The sequence below is a fragment of the Benincasa hispida genome, chromosome 8 (assembly GCF_027475165.1).
Source record: "Benincasa hispida cultivar pf3 chromosome 8, pf3_genome.v1.1, whole genome shotgun sequence".
NCBI lineage: Eukaryota > Viridiplantae > Streptophyta > Magnoliopsida > Cucurbitales > Cucurbitaceae > Benincasa > Benincasa hispida.
The window spans coordinates 36,651,952-36,664,253 of NC_143485.1; positions in this window are offsets into that span (position 1 = coordinate 36,651,952).

Genomic DNA, 12,302 nt, shown 5'->3' on the forward strand with positions numbered 1-12,302 from the left:
TGTCTAAAGAGTTTAGCCAGCTAATCTCGGATCGTTGGAGCCCATGATCTATAGGTCCATTAGGTTCCCTACTAATTCATATGGAATAAACTTAGAACAGTATGATAGAATGATTCGAATTGTTCGAATTAGGTTAAGAGAGAGAAACCGACAAGTATATGTGATATAATGATCGGGTTTTTCAGTTTAGAGATTCAGCTTTAATATTTAAATGTGATTTAAATATCAAGAATATGGATACGTTCATATTCGGAAGCTTGGAAATAATGGAAATGGTCAAAGGTGTAAAAAGTTAAAGAATTGACTTTTGACTTTGAAAAGCCAAACTTTGACCGACCTTATATTCAAATATGATTTGAATTTCGAGAAAATGAATGCGGATTCATGCTCGGGATGTCAAAATTAGTCAACACGGAAAAAATCATAAAAAGTCAAAATGTTGACTTTTTGGTCAAAGTTTGACTTTGACCAAATGACTATTTTGCCCTTTGACCATAGTTAGTGGGAAAATCCGAACTTTTGTTGGATAATTCCACTAACAAAATAGTGGGTTAGGTGTTGGCTTATAGTGGAGATATTAAGCCCACTAAGATAGTGGATTATAGCTGTTGGGTTTTTATGGATTTGGTTCATGCAATTGTTGCATGGTTTTTTTTCTATAAAATGGACTTTCATTTTGAATGAAAAAATTTTGCCAAATTATTTTCTAAAATTAGGTTGAAAAAAAACCCAAACCCTACCCAAATTCCATCTTCTTTTCCATCTCTTTCTCTCTCTCGTTTTCTTCATCCATCGGGTCCCACAATCCGGTTGTGAGTCCAGAGGATAGTAGGTCAACTCTAGTGGTGGTCCGAAAATGTTCGGGTAGAGATTCAGCGAGGAAAAGCAATTTTCGGGAGCTTCAAAGGTAAGTTAATTACTGTATTTTTTCCTTCAAATTGCATGTTTTTTCCTTTAAATTAAAAGCAATTAGAGTGTAATTAGTCCTTATTCCGTTGCGTATGTCTCGAGTTCCATCATGTGCTGTCCTCTCTCCCAGAATAAAGAAATTACAGCTATTTTAACTCTATTGACTCCAACACATTGATATCACGTTATCGGTGATAGAAGCTACCACCGATAGCACGTTATCGGTGACAAAGAGCTATCACTAATAACATGATATCAATAAGATCATTGATAGCATGATATCAGTGAGATCATTGATAGTATCTTATCAGTGAAATAAGTTATCACTGATAACCACGATACGAGTGATATCAATGATATGGATGATAGAAGTTAAGTGAAATCTATATCGAGTTTCTTTGAAAGTTCATAACTAGTTATAGAAGTCTGTCATTGCTAGCCTTAAATGTTAATATTTCAAGGTTTATTTTAATTGATGAAAATCTATCAGCGATAGTGATTGATAGCTACTATCAGTGATAGCCACGATAGAAGATTATTATTGATAGCTACTGTGTTAATCTTTTAATATTGATAGCCATCTATGAAAGTCCATCATTGATAGCCACTAATAGTTTTCCATCACTGGTATAGCTTAATCTTTCAAAGTCGTTGGTTTTCTTTCAATGTTGATAACTACTTATAAAAGTCTATCATTGATAGCCATTGATAGCTTCAACTATTAATATTTCCAAAATGATTCCAATTGATGAAAGTGTATTCATGATAGCCACTAATAACCAACAACAAATTAAAAGATGATATTTCAATTTGTATCAACATTTCTTAAATTGAAAGCTACCACTAATAGCAACTATCAGTTATAGCAATTGATAGCGGCTATCAGTGGCTATCACTAATAGCTTTCAATTTGAGAAAATCAGGAAGAAGGGAGCAAAATGGTGGCTAGGCGTGAGCTTTTTAGTCTTTTGCCATTTTTTGTTCTATATATGAAATTATTTTATCATCATACTATATATTCTATTATTTTAGGCTTGAATTCCATTTTTGCAACTAACCTAAAAAGAAAAAAAAACCCACAGACCCAGCGACCCAGAAATATTAAAAAGGCCACAACCCAGCTGCCCAGCCCAGGTACCAAATTAATTAAAAAAAGGAAAAAGAGATCGGTCGAATACGCAGAATTGACCGAACCAATGAACCGAATCGGACGATCGATTTCATTCAATGGTTTAGCGAAATCGGTTTTTAATATATTAAACCGATTTCGTCAGTTTCGATACCGTTTTTCGTTGAAAACCAACCCCACCTGACCGATGCTCACCTCTAGTCACACTTGCTTATCTTCCTAAGAAAAGGCGTTTGAATTTTCCTTTCAATAATCATGTAGCATCACATTGTTTTGATTTAATACATTGTGATGTATGGGGTCCTTTAAATGTTCCAACTTATGTTGGTCTTAAGTACTTTTTGGCCTTAGTACATGACTGTTCAAGATTTACCTGAGTGTACCTTATGGGACATAAATGTGATGTTAGTTCCATTATTCCTCACTTCTTTTGCATAGTAGAAACTCAATTCTCCAAAGTCATTAAGGCCTTTAGATCTAACAATGCTCCATAATTTAGACGTGAGGAATGTTTTGCTGCCACGGGTACCATCCATTAGTTTCTTGGGTAGAAAGACACTAGCAAAATTCAGTGGTTGGGAGGAAGCGTCAACATCTTCTAAATGTTGCAAGAGCTCTATTCTTTTAGTCAAGATGCCTATTCATTTTTGGGAGGATTGTGTTTTGACGGTCTCCTTCCTCATTAATAAGGGTGTTCAAAATTGGACCAAAGATCGATCCGACAGACTGAACCAACATTGGTCGGAGTCAATTTTTTCTTCGCTACACCAAAAAATCGATCAATCCACGTTTAAATAATAATAATAATAATATCTTTTTTTTTTTTAAAAAAAGGGAAAGAATAGGTAGAAACCAATGGCGCATCCTATCTTTCATAAATCTATCATCACCGACTAACAAAAATCGACCAATCTGTGGTTGGCATTAGTTTTGGCCCAAAACTCGAAAATCGATGTCGACCGACCGACGAACACCCGTAGGACTCCCATACCTCTTTTCTTAGATAGTTCTCCTTTTAACTGTTTTGCACAAGACCATGGTTAAGAATAAAATGAAAGTCTTTATTAAGCCTCTTCTTTCTTTGTTGGTTCAAAGGTGAAAATTTGACCCTAGGGCCACTCCATGCGTTTTGAAGGCTTATAGGCTATATGATCTTACTAGAAGGAGAATATTTGTTTATAGAGATGTGACATACTAACTTAAAAGGAGGCATGATGACACCAATGTGGAGGGTTTGTTTGCTGACATGGTGTTGTCAACCCGTCTTGGATTCTAATGTGCCTATGCTCCCTGCTAGTTCTTCTCCTCCTTTTGGAACCTTATGCTTTTTGCTCCAATGACAACCACCTACTGATAGCAAATGAAGACTGACAGTATAAGATGCGAGTGAATTTTATAATACATCAGAATCAAAACTTAAAAATAAGGTTATTGAAACAAGTAAAGCTAAAAGAAACACAGAATGCATAAAGAATATTCTAAATGCCTTCAATATATACACATCTCAATAGATTATAATAGAGCAATTTCTACCATCTAATTTATTTAATATAGATAAATTTAAAATAAACAAAAAAAAAAAAAAAGAAAAAAAATTGTTTTTGTTTTTGTTTTAAATTTTGAAATATAGATTTCACTTGAACTATAATTTTATTTAATTTATTATTTTAGTAATTTGATATCTTGATTTTATTAAATTTGAAATAAAATTTCACTGACTTTTATCATTCTAACTAATTTAAATTAGGACTTTCTACATATATAGCTTAAATAAATATACCAAATTTCACAATTGCAGTCTAATTGGTTATTATTGTACACAAAAATCTAACTCAATTTACTTTTTCAACCATTCTTACTATTCAATTTTTATTAAATATATATAACAATATTAATATGAAAAGAAGCATGAAAAGGAGTTTCTTCTAGTTATAAACTTCCCAAAACAGCTTTTTTTTAGAACCTATAGATAGGTGATCGATTTTCAGCTATATAAAATAAAAGAAAATAAATGAAATCTCCTAAAATAAAGAAAAAAATAATATTAAACAAAGAAGAGAAGATAGAGAATTAAAAAAAGATATCTAATAAATAATGATAATTTAAAAAAAAACTCCAAAAGAAAAAAAATTAAAAGAAAGAGAAAATGTATTTTAAAAATATTATCATAATTTAGAGTCTGTTTGGAATGACTTAGAAAAAGAATATATATATATATATTTTAATTTCATTTTACTTAAACACTTTTGATAAAGATTCCTTAAAATAAAAACATTTGACAACTCTTTTTTAGAAGTATTTTTATATACAAGTTTGTTTGGTTTGTTATATGTTAAATGGGGTTTTGTTAATGTTTTTCAAAGTTGGCCCATGGTGACCGGAAGTTTGCTGACGGGGTTGTCGGAAATGATGATTGGAGATTGACAGCCGGCAATTGTTGGAGGTGACCGACGAATTTCCTAGATTGATTTAGACAAAAGAAAAAAGAACAATAAAAGTGTAACTCATGAGTTTGAATAGTAATGGGCAAGAGTATAGGAAGCCTAGCTTCCTAAACTCTTACTCCAATAAAGATTGGACTTATGATGCTTAACTCATTCCAAACCTAACCAAGGAAACAAATACCTCTAAGATGTTGATAGAAAGATTGCAATAAACTTTGTAGCATAGCACCTTATATATTTGATAAACTTTGAGGGATTTGGCAACCCAAATCTGAATCAGGTAATTAATACTTGTTCAAAATTATTTTTCCCTGACTGAAATGAAAATCTGTAGGCATCAAATCGCACCATATAATTTTCAAAGAAAAAGAAAAAATCATAATATTTATTCTTGAATTAACCACAATAGATGTTGAAATTTGAACTCTGAAATGATTATCTTCTTCAGGCACCATTATTAGACTAAACTGAACTCTGAAAATCTAACAAAAAGACCTTAGACAGATGGGTTGGAAGAGAATTATTTTTAGAAAATAATAATAATAATAGTAAAGAAAGAAAAGACTTACCAGCTTTTCTTCAGTTTTCATTTGTGTTGATGGGATTGGAGGGATGATTACCTTCTCATATCCCTTCAAATGCTTCTTTTGTGTTCCTTTAGGGACGACACTAAGAATATGTTCGGGAATAATTCTCAAATAGTCTTAAAATCATTCTAGAACATGTTTTTAATAATTGAAGATCAATTTCAATGATATAAAAATTGAATATAAAAATGTAAAATTAAATATTAAATTGATTGAGGCATGTTTAGAAGTGATTTTGAAGATGACAAAAATGTTTTTAACGATTTCAAAATCACTCCAAAATATACACTAACAAACTGCTCTCACCAGATCGATAAGAGAAAGAAAAGCTTATAGCAGAGAAATCACTTTTAGAATCATATTAAATTTCGAAGCTAATCAATTTGTCTATGTGATTCTGTTTGAAGGATAACCTTAAATTTGATAACGTAGTGGTTGATGAGTGTTTTATGTCACATTCCCTCTTAGATTACTCTCTTATATAGAAGAGACTGTGATGACAGCAATTACTAATCCTCTTATGGCATTCACCGCCCATCTAGACTTCCATAACCTACTTAAATAAACCTTGCCATACAAACACAACATAAAATATACCAATACCATTTCCATACCAACAGAGAACATTAAGGGTTCAATACACAACCATACATAACATATTTACAACACAAAACTTAGTGGGTCCCAACACATCCTTACTAGTCCTTAACCATGTACATGACATTAATACAAACATAACCAAGATAAACACCTATAACTTCTCTTTTAACTTTACGCTTCAATCTGTCTTTTGAGTGACAGAGCAGCAACACAACTATCCTTCGAAGAGTTGACCACTACCTAGGGAAAAGAAAAACATTTAAAAAGAATGAGCTACTAGCCCAGTGAGTGATTATCTGAAAACACATGAACTGGAAAAACAAGCAAACTCATACTTAAAACTTTTAAACATAAAACTACTGAAAATCATTAAACATCATAATCCTTAGTTGAGAGAAAACCCTTTTGCTCAATCCCTCAATGTTAATCCTTAATTGGTGTGGAGTAATCTCAACACAACTAACGTCAACTCTACCTACGTGCACATGGTTATAACTGAGTACCATCATATCTTAGGTACTAGGGCCCGGATACCTTCTCATAGTCCTTTAGTATTGGGTTCATCATCAAATCATTATAAAATTCATTCATGGATTAAAAGCATACTTTGAAAACATAAGTAAGCTAACATAACATAAAGAGATGATTAATGCATGCCTCATAAAACATAAGAATGGAAAGACTTAAGTCATGCTTTCATAGAAACATCATTGTACTTAAGCATGCGTTAAAAGAACTTTTAAAACTAGTTTGCTTGGAAACCTTTCTCTTTATACTAGAAATAAAAACAAGTATCAAACTAGCTTAAGGAAAACCATGCGTTCATCAAAGCATTCGGAAAATACTTGAATTTTTCACTCACTATGTTGGGCGTCCTTCTTATGGTTGGTAGGCCTTCCCTATTGATGTTTGTCCTGTGCAAATGACAAATACATTTGCTCAATGTCATTAGCCCCCTAATGAGCCTAACTTATAAGAACAAATTTAACATCTAACTTAGGGTACCAATCTCTCTTCTCAACACATACTAACTAACGCATTCCATCCTTGGTACCTTAGGTTGCTAGGCTTTGCAATCACATGCACTCATCCCTTGTGCTTTGCCACACTTGCCACGCTTATGCGTTGCACGCTTCACCAATGCATCAATGTACACAGCCTCAACGCAGCCGCGCACACTACCTCACACACCACAACACGTCTACGCCTCACAGCACAACCCTTGCATGCGACCTGGCACAACGCCTTGCACCTAACCTTGCCCTTGCACGTATGCCTATTGGCACCTTCGCTCGGCCAACAAGCTGCTTGTTTGTTCAATCGAAGCAGTTGTCTGCTTGTTTAAATCCAAAATTCCAAATTTCAACTTTAAGCTCGAATAACTCATTTTTCAAACATTATTTTGGAAAACTTCGTTCTAAAAACTTGTTTATAAATGTTTTATCTCTCTTATCTTAAAATTTGAGCTTCAATTCGGCCCGAAAGCCTTTAACCTTCCCACCTTCCTCAATATTACTCGAGAACTTGAATCACTTAGGAAAACTTCAGATTTCAACTTGATTTTATGGGAGATCACTTCCGGCAGCCTAAAATCACCATCTACACTCTTCAATCTTCAAGCTACCTTAAGAACTTCCCTCTTGGAACGAGTGAAATGGCCAAACCGATAACCTTTTATGTTCTCATCTTTTTATAGTTGAAAATGCATGCCTCAAATCAAGCTTAAGGTGCCAGCTGGCCCACTAAGTGAGATTAAACCTTCTAATCATGACAACTGACCCATTAAGATTAGAGTTTAAGCTGAAATCCTTCACTTCTTCACCAATGCAAGGCCCTCCTTCCATCGCATGGCTCAGTAGCACGCACGCCCCTTGTTCGGCCAATGCATGCGCTTGCTCCATCATCACCTGAGGCACAATCGCTCGTTTCTACGTGCGTCCAACACCTCTCTAACCTCAGCGTATGCTTCAGTGCCTCCTCACGCCAACGCCTTAGACTAGTGGTTGTCGCATGGCTTCATTCTCGGCATCAGTTAGCCAACACATGCCTAGACTTAGCCTTGCATCAACACATGACTTGCACCTCTCCTAACCTCTTAGACACATATGGCCGCCACACACCTATGCTCTGACCTTTAACGCTGCAAGGATATCCATACTAGGTTTCCCACAGCTGGCCAAATTTCCTTCTTCCTACTTGGCACATACACACTTCAAAACCCGAGAGCTTTAGGTTTCAACACTTAGAATATTTCCTATAGTCATAATATTACCATAAGCTAACTATGCTCAACATTTTTAATTAATCATGCTTAAGTGGGAAAAACAAGGCATAGGGTTTACAGTTTACCTCCCCCTTATAATATTTCATCCTCGAAATTTTGCTTCAAGTTTATTAGACAAATAAATGAGAGTATCTACTCTTCATTTTCTCCTCAATCTCCTAGGTGGCTTCCTTAGTCACATGATTTCTCTACAATACCTTTACTAAATACTTGCTTTTTTCTATCGAGAATTTCCATCGACTCCTCTTCATAAGACAAATCTTCCTTTAACTGCATTGGTTGCTCTTGTAGAATATGGGCAGGATCTGGTTCATACTTCCTCAATATTGACACGTGGAAAACATCATGTATTCGAGATAGTTCCATAGGTAAGGCTAACATATAAGCTGTTGAGCCAACTCATTCCACTATCTCGTAGGGTCTTATATACCTTGGACTTAGTTTCCCTTTCCTTCCAAACCTGAGTATTCCCTTCCAGGGAGATAACCTAAGAAATACAAGATCACCTATCTCAAACTCCAGATCCTTTCTTCACTTATTTGCATAACTACATCTATTGTTAACTCATAATCTGATCTCTGACTCTTACTTATCTCCCTAGCTATTCTTTGGAGACTAGAATCTTCTGACTACTCGCGAAGAATATCATCAACTGAGGTAGGTCGTACCTGAAATAAAGCTACCAGATTCCCTACTTGGCCGACTGCTAAAATAGTGTCAGCACTTTTTAGCTCCTGCAACAACACCCCTCGAACAGTACAAAGGGTAGCTTTCACTGATCCCGACTTCCTATTGAGAGCATCAACTACTACATTTTCTTTACCTAGATGATACTCAATAGAACAATTATAATCTTTGATCAGCTCTAACCATCTTCTCTGTCTCAAGTTCAGTTCCTTTTAGTCAAAGATATACTTCAAGCTCTTATGATCTATTAATATGTGGCATCGCTCTCTAAACAGATAATGCCTCCATATCTTCAGAGCTAATACTATAGCTGCATACTCCAGATCGTGAGTAGGATAGCTATGCTCATGCTTCTTTAAATGTCTAGAAGCATAGGTTACTATTCTTCCTTCCTGCATTAGAGCACATCCTACCCTATCTAGATGTATCACAATAAATCTCAAACTCTTTACCTAGGTAGGAAGAGTAAATATCGGTGCAGACACTAGTCTTCGCTTCAACTTCTAAAAACTAAGCTCACATTCTGGTGAGCATTCAAACTTCACATCTTTCCTTGTCAGATTAGTTAATGGAAGAGCTATCTTTGAGAAACCCTCCACGAATCTCTTGTAATAACCTGCTAACCCAAAAAAACTGTGTACCTCAGATACTATAGTAGGTCGTTCCCAGTTTACTATCACTTCTGTCTTCTGAAGGTCTACACTAACTCCTGTTGCTGACACCCTATGTCCTAAAAACATAATCTGATCCAGCCAGAAATCACACTTGCTGAACTTAGCATATAGTTTCTTTTCTTGTAATACCTGAAGTAAAGTCCTCAAATGTTCCTTATGATTTTCCCTGCTAACAGAGTATACTAAAATATCATCAATAAAAAAAATTACAAACTGATCTACATTAGGGTGAAATATCCTATTCATAAGATCCATGAATCCTGCAGGGGCATTCGATAAACCAAATAGCATTACTAACAATTCATAGTGTCCACATCTGGTTTTGAAAGCAGTCTTGGGAACAACTACTTCTTTAACCTTTAGCCAATGGTATCTTAATCATAGATCTATCTTGGAGAACACTATGGCCCCCTTTAACTGATCAAAGAGATCATTAATACGAGGTAGTGAATATTTTTTTTGGATTGTCACCTTATTCAATTGCTTGTAATCAATACATAACCTGAGAGTTCCATCTTTCTTCTTCACAAACAGAACTGGCGCTCCCCAAGGTGATACACTAGGTCTGATATACCCCTTGTCTACTAACTCTTGTAACTGCACTTTCAACTCTTTTAGCTTGATGGTGCCATCCTATATGAGGCTTGAGATATAGAAGTTGTATCTAGAATCAAGTCAATAGTGAACTCAACCTCCCTGTCAGGTGGCAATCCTGACGACTCCTCAGAAAATACATCAAGAAACTCTTGCACGATTGGTACGTCTTCTGGTTTCAACTTCTTATCTTGTGAAATAGTTACATGTGCCAGATAGGCTACACATCCTTTGCTCAACAGTTTTTTTAGCTTTAACTGCTGATATCAAACTGTTAAAGAGAAGTCTTATGCTTCCTTCAAATAATATCCTTTTCTCCTAGCCTTCTAAACACTACCTCATTCTTAAAATAATCAACATAGGCATAATATTTACTCAGAAAATCCATACCTAAAATAACATCAAAATTAAGTAATTCTAGAGGAATCAGATCAACCCATAAGCTATAATTTTCAATCATTACCTCATAGTTCTTATAATATTCTCACACTACCATTACATCTCTAACATGCATGGAGATAAATGACTCATCAAGCATGCTTTCTAGCATTCTATCTATATGCAATGCAAACATGCTAGAGATAAATAAATGTGTAGCACTAAGATTCAGTAGTACATAAGCAGATTGATTACACAAAGTTACTTTACCAGTTACAACGTCTAAAGACTCCTCAGCTTCCTGATGGGTCACTGTATATACTTTACCCTGTTGTTGAGGTCATCCTGTTATTCCCTTCAACTTGACTTCACTAGAACTCTCACCTCTGGCTCCAGTTGCTTTTGGTTGATCTATTGTTTGAGAAGTCAGTTTCTGTTCCACCTGAGCCTCTCGTACTAACTGAGGACAATCTTTCTTAAAATGACCTATCTGTCCACACTGGTAACAAACATTTCTGCCACTGTAACAAACATTTCTGCCACTGTAACATGTCCCCAAATGTTGCTTACCACAATTCGTACAAGGGGGTTTCCTACCTGTACTAGTTACAGACTCGCCAGTATAGCCTAACCCAGATCTATTGGCTAAAATAGCTGGCTGTCTCGATCACTTCTTGCTTGATCTCTCATGGTTATCTATCCATAATAACGAGGTCTAAAACTCTTACCTCCCGACTCTTCTGGAATTCTCCGCTATTCCATCTTTCCTTTATGCAACTGTTCCTCATCAGCTAAACTGCTCTCATCCCTGATAGTTGTCTTAACTAGCTGAGTGAAATCCATCCAGTTAGCTGTAGAAGTGATTGAAGTGTGGATCTTCTTTCTCAAGCCATTCTCAAATCGTCTGTGTCTTTCTTTCTCTTCTACAATGATCGAAAGTGCATACTGAGACAGCTCAGTAAACTTCTGCTCGTATTCAAAACCGTCATCGATCCCTGAACTAACCCAAGTAACTCATCTCTCTTGACTTCTCTGAATAAATTGGGGTAATACTTGTCCTCAAAGGCATTTCTTATTAGAGTTAGAAAACACACAGTGAAAGTAAAATAGATTATTAAGCATTCTAGTTCATTAATTTTGGCTTTGAATTTAGCATGCTCATAAACTAATAAGAGGGTTTCATGACAAACCTTTTAAGAACCACTTAAAACTCGAATTCTAGCTGCAAATCTCCTCCAAATCTGCTTGTGAACCACCTCAAGGCCTTCCCTACTATCCTCTTGGTGCCTTAGATTGAGTTGTGGAACTCAAAATAAGCTTGGATTGAGGGAATTTAGAGATGAGGTTACTGCATCATCATGGCTGAAGACCTTCTTCAACCTCAAAATTTTCAGCAAAAACCTTTCAGTTGCATCCCCGATTTCCACTTCAATCTTCTTTATTTATTGCATGACTTTCATGCAAAGGAGATTGTTTCATGTATTGCAGCTCATACTTGGAAGATTGGCTCAAGTTTATGGTGAAGAATGTGTGAGCAAGTTGAATAGAAAGTGGAGAAATCCCATTTTTTGGGATTTTTCATTTTCTATCTTTTTCGATTTTGAATTTCTAATTTGATTTCTAAAATAAAATTTTGCTTTAAAAAATGAAAATCTTTATTAATTTTACAAAATTAATTCATTAATTAATTTTTAATAAAATTATTAATAAATAAATAATTAAACAATTTAATTAATTCTAATTAATTCAATATCAAATATTAAATTAATTTAACACTAATTCCACCAACATGAATCTCTATTCATGAGTTCAATATTTAAATCATATTTAAATATTAATTGATTCTCCAATTTTGTTTAATTACAAAATTAAATGCGTAATTATATCACATATAATTACTAATTTCCTTAATTCTAATTCGAACGTTTCAAATTAACTTATCACGTTACTTTAAGGCTAATCCATTTGTGAGCTAGTAGGGAGACCTCGTGGACCCACACATCATGGGCTCCAACG